Below are 14,786 nucleotides of genomic sequence, written 5' to 3' on the forward strand. Positions count from 1 at the left end.
TGGGGGGGGGGATATGAGAATACGGCAACAATGACTTCCACGTCGACTGGAACACGAAAACAAAAAACATAGTTGTATCATCGGGACAGGGGATTGCGCGGTCAGCCCCATAGAAACAAGTTGTACGAATTAGCCACAAGAAATGGCAATTTCTTTTTAGCATAACGAATGCTTATGTACTTTTTGAAAACGGAAGGAATAAAGTAAAGTCCTTTTATTTTCCATCTTGTTTCTTGTCTAATCGATGAATTGATTTAATCATTTGAATGTTAAGCAAGTACTTCAAATTAGTATTGTAATGAACATGAGACGTCCTCTTCAAGAGCACCGTAAACATAAGAGGGCCCTCTCTTATAAACACCCTCATGATAAAGGGTTTATTTTGGAAGAATGTTTGCCCGAAATCCAAATGCTTTCAGGGAAAAATACACCCAAGGCTTTACATAATAATACGCAAACAGTAAAACTTGCGCAAAACACTTAAGAAAAAGAAACAGAGAATGAAAAGATTAAAACTTGCATAAATGTTCAAACGAAAGAAAGACTTAAGAAATACTTGAGCAAAAATATGTTTTTATTTACAATAACGTGTCAAAGCGACACAGATACAAAAGGTGAAAAAAGAAAAGAAAAGCTAAATTGCTGCATCTCCGGAACCCGGAGGAAGAGAAGTGTCCGTACCCCAGGGGAAGTGGGTAGATCCGTTGATGACTCAACATTTTGGCCCTCATCAGTTTGGCCTTCAAAATATTCACCTTCCGTTTCCTCTTCAGTTCTCGAAGTTTCAGAACCGGAACCAAAACCGGAAGCATCAGGCTCTGCCGGGAGACCCCTTTTAGCAACTAACTCAAGCTCACGGGCCTTAGTGATTTCGGCATCAAACTTAAATGATACCTGTTTTAGCCTCTTACATGGTTTTTCTCCTCATGATGTACATAACATAAGTTTTCTCAACAACGAGGGAAGTCGCTCGGCGCTTAAGTTCTTCTTTGAGTTGGGTTACCTCGGCAGAAAGGTTTTCCCGGGCGGATCTAACGGATCCAAGGCTAACATCAAGGTCACGGACAGTTGAGCTAAAGAGCCTATTATGCTTGATAGTTTTCCTATACTTATCCTCCAACTGGGCATGTTTCACCCCCGCAACAGCAATCTCTTTCAGCGGAGACAACCTCGCGGTCGGTTGCAGCAAGAACGACATTATGGACTTCAGCCCATTTGGCCCTGGCTTCGTCAAATTTAACACTCAACGGGCCAATTTCATGGCTAAGGGTTACCACTTCTTGCTCGCTTTGCTGCAAGCGAGTCTCCAATACAACGACCTCAGCAGCTTTGGCTTCCAATTCTGAGAGGCAAGCAGCAGTTTGCTCCCGCTCGGTCAAAGGTTGATCCCATGCGGAGGTAAGCTCTTCCTTTTACCGAATCAACCTTTGGAGTCCCTTAGAAGCAAGAAAGATAGCCTACAAAACGAGAAAGGCAAACTCAAGATATTTTCAGGCAAAAATAGAAGAAATTACAAAGGAAATAAAGAATGTACCGCTGCGGCGTTGTGCATGGCATTGTTCAACAAGCATTCTCCAAAGGCTTCAGATAGTTAGCAAGTTCCACCGACCGGAATAGAAAATTGCATCCGATGGAGACCGAGAGAGTAACGCTCCTCCTCCTTTGCGGATCAGACAAAATGTCCTACTCGGGGACAACAACTGAGCCCTGGGGTAGACCTATATTCAATAGGAGTCACGAACGCGTAGAGGAACAACGCCCAGCTCCAACTTACACATGGCAATCGTGGTCTTCGTCACTGTCACGAACCGAAACCCTACCACAAGCGTCACCATGGCACTTAGTCTCTAAGACTAGGTAATCCGATTACTATAACACATTTTAAGCCATTTGCTTTTGAATTTGAAACAGAGTTTAATACAAGTATCGAAACCAAAAGCGAAAATATTCATACAACCTCCCAAGACTAGTAATACTAAGGTCACCAACTTTAACTGAATACATGAAATGATATCAAGGATCGAAATAGAATATTGTTCAAATGATAACTGACAGTACAATATAAGGAAAAGACTCCAAGGGACTGCGACGATCAAGCAGCTCTACCTTGAATCCTTGCCATCAACAAGCTAACTCTGCCCGAACCCGATATCTCCAATACCTGGCTCTACATAAAAATGTGCAGAAGTGAAGTATGAGTACACCACGGTCGGTACCCAGTAAGTATCAAGACTAACCTCGGTAGAGTAGTGACGAGGTACAGTCACAACACTCACTAGTCAAAATAACCTGTGCAGTATAACATTATAATGATAATAATGGAAAATAGGAAGCAGTAACTATATAGACAGTAAAACCATAAAATTCAGTGAATCATCATTTAAAAATCAAATAAGGAACACAAAAAAAACACCAATTAATCAAAGTCTCTAGCACAAGTTTCACAATAAATTTACTTTGTGATACCTCATATCATAATCACAAATCCTGGGTCTCAACCTGCCATCATATACTCACGGCACCTCGAGCCCACATCTCAAAATCACAACTGTACGGACAACACACGTGCCAAAATCACAATCTGCCCGGCAATAGTCACAGGCTCACAGTCAAAATCTGCCCGACATGGTCACAAGCTCATAATCACAATTCGCCCGGCATGATCACAGGCTCATAATCACAATTCGCCCCGCATTATCACAGGCTCACAACTCACAAACCGCCCGGCACAATCACAGGCTAACTAGCAACATGAAATGGATAATACCAGAATATATGGACATAATCAATAAATGTCATCTTTCATACTCATGAGCTAGTATAGGTAGCATACAATAGTGTATGCATGTGCAAGCGTACTACTACAGCCCAAATCAATAAGTAATATCAAGGATATTGAATAGCTCATCGAAACAACAATAGGTCACGCACGGTATATGACAAACACACGAAAAAATCACAGCATCGCACAAAAGTCACCACCATAATGCCCCTACATCATCACACATCATCCCTGACATTGCCACCCTTATCTCTCCTATAGCCACCCGTGTCACTGCCCTAACAATATCATTAGCCACCCTTATCTCTCCTATAGCCACCCTTATCTCTCCTATAGCCACTTGTATCACTCTGCCCTGACAATATCAATAGACACCCTTATCTCTCCTATAGCCACCCGTATCACTCCATATAATAGCCACCCTTATCACTCCGTCTATTCAACAATAGTGAGATGCCACCCTTATGCGCCGTATAACAACAACTGTGAAATGCCACCCTGATACTCCACATAACAACAGCAGTGAAATGCCACCCTTATACTCCAAATAACAACAATCAAACCACACAATAATTCACACATGCTATTATCACAACAACACAATATAATCAACTCGTATCACAAATTCCCGTAGGCCACCACTTTTCCAAAGAATCAAAAACAATAGTGTTTTCACAATAAATAGCCCATGGCTTAACCACAATATGTCCAAGTGTCTCCCTAACCACAACATCTCTTTTAAACACAACTTCAAGTAAAATAGATTAATGCCTCTTGTTAACTTAAATTCCCATTTAATTATTTGAAGATAAAATCAGTAATGAAAGTGCCTCCACTAAATGGTAACTCAACAATAAAAGAACCCATATAAGGGTTAAAGTGGTAACAACTCCAAATGAGCATATAAAACAACTCGGCAATTAAAGAACGTGACATGTAACAACAATTTCCAATAAAGCATGTAATAGTGAGCATGTGCCAACAATTTCCAATTTAAATACATACAAGAAGCGTAAGAGTTTATACCGATAGAATTTGCACATATAAGCCCGAGTACGTACTCGTCACCTCGTGTACACAGCTTTCACAATACACAATTTGCATAAACGACTCAATGCCTAAAGGGTAATTCCCCCACACAAGGTTAGGCAAGATACTTACCTTAACGAAATATGGCCTTCCCGCGTGAAACTACCTCCGGACCGCTCAAATCTAGCCAAAATAATTTCCTAACAACCATAAAAATCATAGGGGTTTTAATTCCGGATAATAAATCTTCGACTTTTAATTTTATACTAAAAAGTCAATCCGAAAGTCAATCAGGACCCGCACCTTGAAACTCGACAAAATTTATGAAATCTGAACACCCATTCTGATACGAGTTCAACCATACCAAAATTATCAAATTTCGATAACGAATCGCCATCCAAATCCTCATTTTTCATTTTTTAAAGTTTTTACAATTTCCCAATTTCTTCCATTCAATTCACAAATTAATGATGAAAATAAGTATGGAATCATGAAATATAACCAATTTCGGGTGAAGAACACTTACCCAAATCAAACTTGTGAAGAACTCCTCCAGAATCGACCAAAACCCGAGCTTCAAACCCCAAAATGAAATGAAGTAAATGACCAACTTCGATCCTTAATGTTTCTGCCCAGATTCGCACCTGCGATCAATTTAGCCGCTTCTGCACTTCATGGCACCGCACTACGACCACTGTGCCGGTTTTCTAGGTCCGCTTCTGCGCCTCCATCCTCGCACCGGCAACCCTCACACCTGCGCCCAGTAGTCTGTAGGTGCGACCACACCAAACGTTGCCCAGAACCAGCCTTAGCCAACATGGTCCAAACGGACCTATTCGAATTTTTAAAGTCGAAATTCGAACCCGATATCAACAAAGTCAACTCTCGGACAAACTTATTAATATGTTAATCCTTCAAATTTCCAACTTTCACCAATTAGTGCCGAAATCTTCTAGGAATATCCAAATGCAAATTCGGGCATACTCCCAAGTCCAAAATCACCATACAAAGCTATTGGAATCATCAAAATACCATTCCGGAGTCGTCTACACAAAAGTCAAGCTCCGATCAACTCTTTTCACTAAAGCTTCTAAAATAAGAATTTGTTCTTCCAAGTTGATCCCGAATCATCCGAAAACCGAACTCGACCTTGTACGCAAGTCATAACACATATTACAATGCCGCTCGATACCTTTAGCTACTGAACGGGACGCTAATTCTCAAAACGACCGATTGGATCGTTACATTCTCGCCCTCTTAAACAAGCGTTCATCCTCGAACGTGCCAAGAACCACTCTGAGGACATCAAATTGCTGAACATACTTTTACATATATACTGGTAGGTGATCCCACGTCACTGCAATCAACATAAGCCCGACAACCCTATCTCAATTGAAGATCATTCCTTCTACCAACATTAATGAACCTTAGAACCAAATTTCTGACCATCCGATCATTTCCAAAAGACCCAATTCTCACATCAACACAGGGTACCAGTCTCACCCAGCTGCAACAACTCATGCCGACACTCACACCGTACAACCACACAACGTAACACATCATACATATGTCCATATCAATAACTCTGGCCACAATAGTTGTCTATAATCAAACACAACACCGACAATTAGCCTTATCTTAGTTAGAACCTCATTCTAAACCTTTACAACACTGGCAACAATGCAAGAAACACGAAGACCTCATAACTATTCACTTGAATCAGCAAGTCACATTTAACGCCACCTAGGCACGCACCTCGTAAGCTAAAACCCAATAAATACAATGCAAATATGGCTAAATATGCAAAGAGAAACACATAAGAGAACTATCAAATAAGCCTAACAAGCATAACTCCCTATCTGTACTATAATACAAATTAATTTCACAAGGGAGAATTAACACACATGAATTAATCACAAGGATCTCATTCTGATATAACTTCCACCGCGACACGTAGCCCGGTACAAACATATCAAATCACATGACAATGCGAGGCTCCCATCCTCAGTTTTGATTCACAAGTAATATACATATCATGCCAACCAAAACCTTCCATTTTATTTTTTTAAAATTAAATTCTGCTAAACAAAATCACAATACATAATGAACCCCCATACCAATAGGGCATTTAAATAAAAAATTGTAACTAAACCGTCCAGAAATCATATCAAAACCCACCGTAAGGAGTAACAGAAAGTCACTTCTAGCCTCATAGCTCTCAATAGTGAACAAAAACAAAATGATAGACACGGGCTAACACCATAGAATCTCCCAACAGGGATAAACACAAAAGCGGAGTACAAAATCACGAAACTCACCATATGTGAAGCATGATAGGAGGTCTCACTTTGATAAGCAGAACCGAATCAAAAATATAATAATGCTCCTTTATAACAAATCAAAACCATACCTGTAACGACATCATCTGGTGTAGCAGCCTCGGCCATAACATAGAAATCATATCAACGGGTCGGGCGTCCCCCTCTAGGGTGCCCTCTAGCGCCTGTCCTCCACCCCTAACTAGCTGTGCATGTGGAGTATTAACTGGAACGGGGCTTGTAGCCTGTGTGCTATGATGAAATACGCCTATCTGAAGTCTGGGAAAATGTCTCATGATGTGCCTAGTATCACCACACTCGTAACCACCCCTCTACGGGCACGGCTGCTCGTACAAAGTCTATGCCGGATAACTAGAATAATCGCTGTAAGAACTCCATGCCGGTGGTGCACAAAATGATGACTGACCCACATAAGTACCTTGACTAACTTGAGTACCCTAATTAGTCTTAAGTGCGAACTGGATTGGCCTACTGCCCGAGCCTCCTCCATAATTAGTCATAGCTGAAGAGTAGAACCCACTGAATCCTCTAGAACTTAGACACCTCTTGGTCTATTTAACCTCCCTTTTCTCACCCCGAATACGTTCTAGCATCTTGGAAATCTCCACTACTTGTTGATATGGGGTATCAGTCTACACCTCCCGAGTCATGCAGAATTTAAGATCATAACTGAGCCCCCCAATGAATCTGCGGACTCGTTCTCTGACTATAGGAACCAAAGTAGATGCATGGCGGGCTAACTCACTTAACCTGATGGCATATTCTGGCACCATCATAGTACCCTGACGTAACCATTCAAACTTTGTGCGCCACACATCCCGGAGAGTCTGAGGAACAAACTCTCTCAAAAACTTCTCTGAAAATTGAGCCCAAGTGGGTGGTGTTGCATCAATTGTTCTACTATATTAATAAACTTGCCACCATTGATACGCTTCTCCCGACAACTGAAATGTAGTAAAAGCAGCTCTGCTCACCTATACAATACCCATGGTGTTGAGAATACGGTGACACTTCTCTAGAAATCCATGTGCATCCTCGGTAGTTGTGCCACTAAAAGTAGGTGGACTATACCTCTTGAACATCTCAAGCTTCTTCTGCTCTTCCTCTGATGACCCTAGCCTGACCTCAGGCTGAACCGGAATAACAGGTTGTACCGGCACCATACGCGGAACCTGACCAATGCAAGCCCACTGCTCCGGAGTACGGGTGGTAGGAGTCCGGGCTCCTCCCCCAATCTGTGAAATAGTTGGTGAAACGGAGATCAATCCTGCCTGAGCCAATGTACCAAACATGCTCAGGACCTATGTTAGAGTCTCCTAAAGTCCGTGGGTAACAACATGTGCTTCCGGTACCTGTCCCCCAATTGGAGCTACTGGCAGCTCCTCACCTGCTGCTCTTACAGGTGCTCTAGCTATGACATGTGCCCTTCCTCGGCCTCCCTCGACTCTAGAAGGGTGTGCGGGTGTCTGCTCAGCTGACCCGGTAGTGCGTGTCATCACCATCTATGAGAGAATAGAGATACAAAGGCTCAAACTCCGAAATCAACATATCCGCACGATATGAATGAAAGAAGTGGAAATTTTCCTAATAGTTCTGTAGCCTATCGAAGATAAGTACAGACGTCTCCGTACCGATCCACAAGACTCTACTAAACTCTTTCGTGACTCGTAGAACCTATGAACCTAGTGCTCTGATACCAACTTTTCATGACCCGAAATCACACCACAGGCGTCGTGATGACACTTATTCTCTAAGACTAGGTAAGCCGATTACTATAAAATAATTTAATCCATTTTTGTAATTTGAAATTGAGTTTAATACAAGAATCGAAACCAAAAGCGAAAATATTCATACAACCTCCCAAGACTGGTAATAAAGAGTCACGAACTCTAACTGAATACATGAAATGATCTCAATGATCGAAATACAATATTGTTCAAAGATAACTGACAGTACTATATAAGGAAAAACTTCAAGGGATTACGACGATCAAGCAGCTCTACCTTGAATCGTTGCGATCAACAAGCTAACTCTGCCCGAGTCCGATATCTCCAATACCTAGCACTATAGAAAAATATGCAGAAGTGTAATACCTCGGTCGATACCGAGTAAGTATCAAGACTAACCTCGATAGAATAGTGACGAAGTACAATCACGGCACTCACTAGCCAAAAAAACTTGGGCAGTATAATAGTATAGCGATAATAATGGAAAACAGGAAGCAATCATTTTCAACAAAATCAACAGGTGGATATAGACAATAAAACCATAAAATACCGTGAATCATCATTTAAAAATCAAATAAGGAACACAAAGAAAACACTAATTAATCAAACTCTCTATCACAAGTTTCAAAATGAATTCACTCTGTGATACCTCATATCATAATCACAAAACCTGGGTCTCAACTCGCCATCATATACTCACGTCACCTCGTTCCCACATCTCAAAATCACAACTGCACGGATAACTCACGTGCCAAAATCACAATTCGCCCGACAATAGTCAGAAGCACACAGTACAATCTGCCCGGCATAGTCACAGGCTCACAATCACAATTCGTCTGGCATGATCATAGGCTCACAATCACAATTCGCCCGGCATAATCACAGGCTCACAACTCACAAATTGCCCCGTACAATCACATGAAATAGATAATACCAAAATACATGGACATGAACAATAAATGTCAAGTTTCGTACTCATGAGCTATTATAGGTAGCATCCAATAGTGTATGTCTGTGTAAGTGTACTACTGCAGCCCAAATCAACAAGTAATATCAATGATATTGAATAGCTCATCGAAACAACAATAGGTCACGCACGATATATGACAAACACACGGAAAAATCACAACATTGAACAAAAATTACCAACACAATGCCCCCACATCATCACACATCATCCCTAACATTGCCACCTTTATCTCTCCTATAGCCATCCGTATCACTCCGTCCTGACAATATCATTAGCCACCCTTATCTCTCTTATACCCACTCTTATCTCCCCTATAGCCACCTGTATCACTCTGCCCTAACAATATTAATAGCCACCCTTATCTTTCCTATAGCCACTCGTATCACTCCGTTTAATAGCCACTCTTATCTCTCCATATATTCAACAACAGAGAGATGCCACCCTTATGTCCCATATAACTACAACGGTGAAATGCCACCCTTATACTCCACATAACAACATCAGTGAAACAATAGCCTTATACTCCACATAACAATAATCAAACCACACAACAATTCACACGTGCTATTATCACAACAACACAACATAATCAGCTATCACAAATGCCCGTATGCCACCACCTTTCCAAAGAATCAACAATAATAGTGTTTTCACAATAAATAGCCCATGGCTCAACCACAATATATAGAAGTGTCTCCCTAACCACAACATCTCTTTTAAACACAACTTTCAGTGAAATAGATTAATGCCTCTTGTTAACTAAAATTCCCATTTAATTATTGGAAGATAAAATCAATAATGAATGTGCCTCCACAAAATGGAAACTCAACAAAAAAAGAATCCATGTAAGGGTTAAAGTGGTAACAACTCCAAATGAACTCGACAATTAAAAAACGTGACATGTAACGGCAATTTCCAATAAAGCATGTAACAGTGAACATGTGCCAACAATTTCCAATTTAAATACTTAAAAGATGCCTAAGAGTTTAAACCGATAGAATTTGCACATATAAGCCCGAGTACGTACTCGTCACCTCACGTACACGGCTTTCACCTTACACAATTTGCATAAACGATTCAATGCCTAAAGGGTAATTCCCCCACACAAGGTTAGGCAAGATACTTACCTTAACGAAGTGAAGCCGGTACTCTAAAATGGCCTTCCTGCATGAAATGACCTCCGGACGGCTCTAATCTAGCAAAAATAATTTCCTAACAACCATAATACTCATAGGTAATAATTCCGGATAATAAAACTTTGACTTTTAATTTTATACTAAAAGTCAACTCGAAAGTTAATCCGGGGCCCACATCTCGGAACCCTACAAAAATTCACGAAATCCGAACACTCATTTCGATACGACTCCAATCATACCAAAATTATCAAATTCCGATAACGAATCGCCCTCCAAATCTTTATTTTTTATTTTTGAAATATTTTATAATTTTCCAATTTCTTCCATTCAATTCACTAATTAATGATTAAAATAAGTATGGAATCATAAAATACAACCAATTTCGGGTGAAGAACACTTACCCAAATCAAATTCGTAAAGAACTCCTCCATAATTGCCCAAAACCCGAGCTTCAAACCCCAAAACAAAATGAAGAAAATGACTAACTTCGATCCTTAATGTTTCTGCCCAGATTCGTACATGCGATCAATTTAGCCCCTTCTGTGGCATCGCTTCTATGACTCAAACTTCGCATCTGCGGAGTCCACTACCCAGTTGACCCCCTCGCACCTGCGAAAATATTTTGCTTTTGCTACGTCGCTTCTTCGCTTCATGGCACCGCACCTGCGATGTCGCAGGTGCGCAAGTTTTCTCGCTTCAGCAACCACAGTGCCAGCTCTCCAGGTCTTCTTCTGCGCCTCCATCCTCGCACCAGCTACCCTTGCACCTGTGCTCAGCGGTCCATAGGTGCGACCACACTAGACTTTGCCAAGAACCAGCCTTAGTTAACATGCTCCAAACGATCCGAAACTCACCCGAGCCACTCGGGATCCCGTCGAAACATACCAACATGTTCTATAATATAACGCGAACCAACTTGAGACCTCAAATCATATCAAACAACATCAAAACTACAAATCGCACCTCGAATCGAACTTATAAATTTTCAAGTCTTCCAATTTCCAAAACTCACACCGAAACCCATCAAATTAATTCTGACTGGCCTCAAATTTTGTACCCAAGTCATAATTGATATAGCGGACCTATTCCAATCTTCGGAATTGAAATCCAAACCTGATATCAACAAAGTCAACTCTTGGTCAAACTTATGAATATATTAAACCTTCAAATTTTCAACTTTCGCCAAATAGTGCCGAAACCTTATAGGAATATCCAAATGCAAATTCGGGCATACTCCAGAGTCCAAAATCACCATACGAAGCTATTGGAATCATCAAAACTCTATTCCGAAGTCGTCTATACAAAAGTCAAGCTCCGGTCAACTCTTTTTACTTAAGCTTCTAAAATAAGAATTTGTTCTTCCAGGTTGATCCCGAATCATCCAAAAACCGAACTTGACCTTGTACGCAAGTCATAACACATATTACGAAGTTGTTCGAGACCATAAGATGCTGAACGAGACGCTAATTGTCACGACCCAAACCGATGGGCTATGACGAGTGCCCGAGCCTACCTGTCGAACACCCCTAAGCATACGTCTAAGGTAAAATATGAAAGAAGTGTAGGAAATGCATAACGTCTGGCAGTAAACTACTGAATTGTGGGAATAACATACGCGAGAAAAAGTGCCCAAAAGACATATGTACATATATATACGGAATACGGTAGGGCGAGCCGACAGGGCCACATACTATCCGACTATACATGACTGTCTACATACCTCTAATAGAGTGCAGCTGTATAAAGGACGGGACTAGGCCCCGTCATACCCATATATGTATAAAAACATATCGTACCAAAACCCAAAAGCAGCTCTGGATCAAATGGAGCACACGAACTCTCGCTGAGCAAGGATCCTAAGAAGGGGAACCATCAGTGTCTACCTTTACCTGCGGGCATGAAATGCAGGCCCCAGGAAATAAGGGCGTCAGTACGAATAATGTACCAAGTATGTAAGGCATGAAAATAAGTACATAGAAGACATAAAAGAAATATGGAGTAAAGGAATCCGCCTGTAAGACTAAATAACTTTGTGAATCCTAAAATATTTATAATCTCATGCATGTGAGTATAAATGTCGTATCATGCATGGGTATATGCATACATAACATCATCAAGCCTCTGAGGGCATCCCATCATATCATCTCGACCTCAGTGGGCGAAATCATCAATGTATACCAACTGATCAGGTGGTGGTGCGTATATAACACCGTAACCTTTTCCCATATCCCATATACATATAATATATGCGTATACAATGCCATCTGGTCATGGGTCAATGTACATGTATAAATGAATGCAATGCATAAGAAGTAAGTCAATAAGAACTCTCGGAATGTCATAAGATCAGTATGCCGTCGGATAAACTTTATCAATTGCGTATTTTTCTGAGACCATGAAAAGAAGATATAATAATAACACACATGGGGAATCAACAACATAGGCACCCCTAGTGCTTCTATGAATAGAGGCATTTATGAAAGTTGTGCGTTTGCTCGTTTCATTTGTATCATAGGGATCATGCCAAAAGTAAAGAAGGGATAGCCTTAACATACCTGAGCTGATTCTCTTAACAATCCTTTTAACCCACGTCTTTTGCGATAAAACACGTAATGGTGGATCGAAGTAGGTAACAATCCGTATGATATTATTGAGAAAGATCGTACCGTACTCCCTAAGAATTTGCAACTCACGCTGCTATAGCATTATATAGTTTCGTATGAATTCTTTTGTGACTCCATCCGTTACTTAGCAAGACATAAACATCACACTTTAATGATGTAGGAAGATTTCTTATCATTGTGATTTGTGGGCCCTACTTTTGTGGATTACTTTGCCAAAAATCCCCTAAATATGCCACCTAGCCACATAAGCTAAAGAGTCACCATTTAGTCTTAGCAAATATAACCCATTGCTGCCACATGAGGGTGATGTTTCCACCAAATACTTATCCATCAATTTCTAATTAATTAGTTAACTTCCCACTAAAATCAATAATTAACCCATTACCAACATAATTAGGTAATATCCGAAATTACTTCAAATACTAATCACCTTTAACACACTTTATACATCTTACTATCATGATCATGTGGTACATTGTATGGCACTAGTCCATAAATACGGGGTATTATAGCTTGGACCATATTTTTTTCCAAATTTCCAAACTTCAACCAAACTCATTTTCTTTGATTTGTTTACCCTCTAACCTTCACGGCACTTACTTATCACCGGTTACAAAAAATAGAGATACCTATATCCTCAAAATTAATCTCATTTCTGAGCTCACATTGATCAACTTACGATAAAATTTTAATGTACAAAAATGCAAAATGTAACACTAATTATAAAAATGACTGGTCGGGTCGTTACAGTCACGCGATCGCAAAGAAGGAAAAATAGCACCAGTAACTCAGAGAAAACCAACAATCAAACATGAAGGAAAAATGGTCTGTAACCCATCTGAAACTCACCTGAGCCCCTAGAGACCCCGTCCAATCATGCCAACAAGTTCCAAAACATAAAACCACGAATCACACAAAATAATATCAAAACCATGAATCGTCGATGAAGATCAATCTCTTAAGTCCATAAACTTCAAACATCGAACCAAGCATCTGAATCAAACCAAACCAATCCAGAATCCATCCAAACTTTGCACATAAGTCCCAAATGACAAAACGAACTTGTTCCAACTCCCGGAACAACAATCCGAACATGATAATATCGAAGTCAACTTCCTATAAAACCTATGGACTTTTCAAACCTTCTAATTGCCAACTTGAGCCAAAACCTTCTAGAAATATCCGAAAGCAAATATGGGCATAGCACAAGTCCAAGATCACCATCAGGACCTAAAAAATCCATAAAACTCAGATCCGTGGTCAAATACACATATGTCAAACTTGGTCAACTCTTCCAACTTAAAGCCTCCTAGTTAAAAATTATTCTTCTAAAGCAATCCTGAACCTCTAGAAAACCAAATTCGTGGATACAAACAAGCCATAATACACCATATGAATCTATTCATGACCTCAAACCACCAAACTTAATGCAAATGCTCAAAACAACCGGTCGGGTCATTACATTCTCCCTCACTTAAACATATATTCGTCCTCGAACGTGCCAAAGAGTCGTTCAAAAGCCATCAAATCACTGTATAATAACAATGATTACTTCTTTCTAAATGTTTTAGCTTCATACTTATACCAATCTCATTAGAGATTAAAACATACTATTATATTCAAACAGTAGCAATTGAAGGTTCACCTCAGGTTCATAAGTTAAGCCTAGTTCATTTAAGGTGAGCTTAGTGAAGTTTAGGGATAGTGACAGCCATGTACATGGTCATGAAGGACAAGCAGAACTGTTGAAGAACAAGATAAGTGCAAGGTATCCAAAAGAGAGCACCCATAGTGAATATTTAGCAGGAGTTATACCATGATAAGGTGTTAACACAATCAAACTAACAATATCACTTCATGAATTTCAGAAAAGGGCAGTGATAACCTTATATTAAGGATCTGTTATGCAGATCAAACATGGGAACTCAGATATGATGGAGCTTAATTTCAGCACTCTAACATAACAGATGAGACATTCAAACAACATAGACATATCTAAATCAAGCTTCACAGCTTAAGCTAAATGTATGCCAACTATCAAAATACACACAAGGATAGTACAATAATTCAATTAGTCTAGGACATATTTGTATAGTGATCTCACAGTCATGAGGTTTAACAGGGAATCAATGACCCTCCAAGAGTTAATAGAATCACAGAGACACATTAGAAAGAAGAA

This window comes from Nicotiana tomentosiformis, chromosome 6, assembly GCF_000390325.3.
Source record: "Nicotiana tomentosiformis chromosome 6, ASM39032v3, whole genome shotgun sequence".
Taxonomy (NCBI): domain Eukaryota; kingdom Viridiplantae; phylum Streptophyta; class Magnoliopsida; order Solanales; family Solanaceae; genus Nicotiana; species Nicotiana tomentosiformis.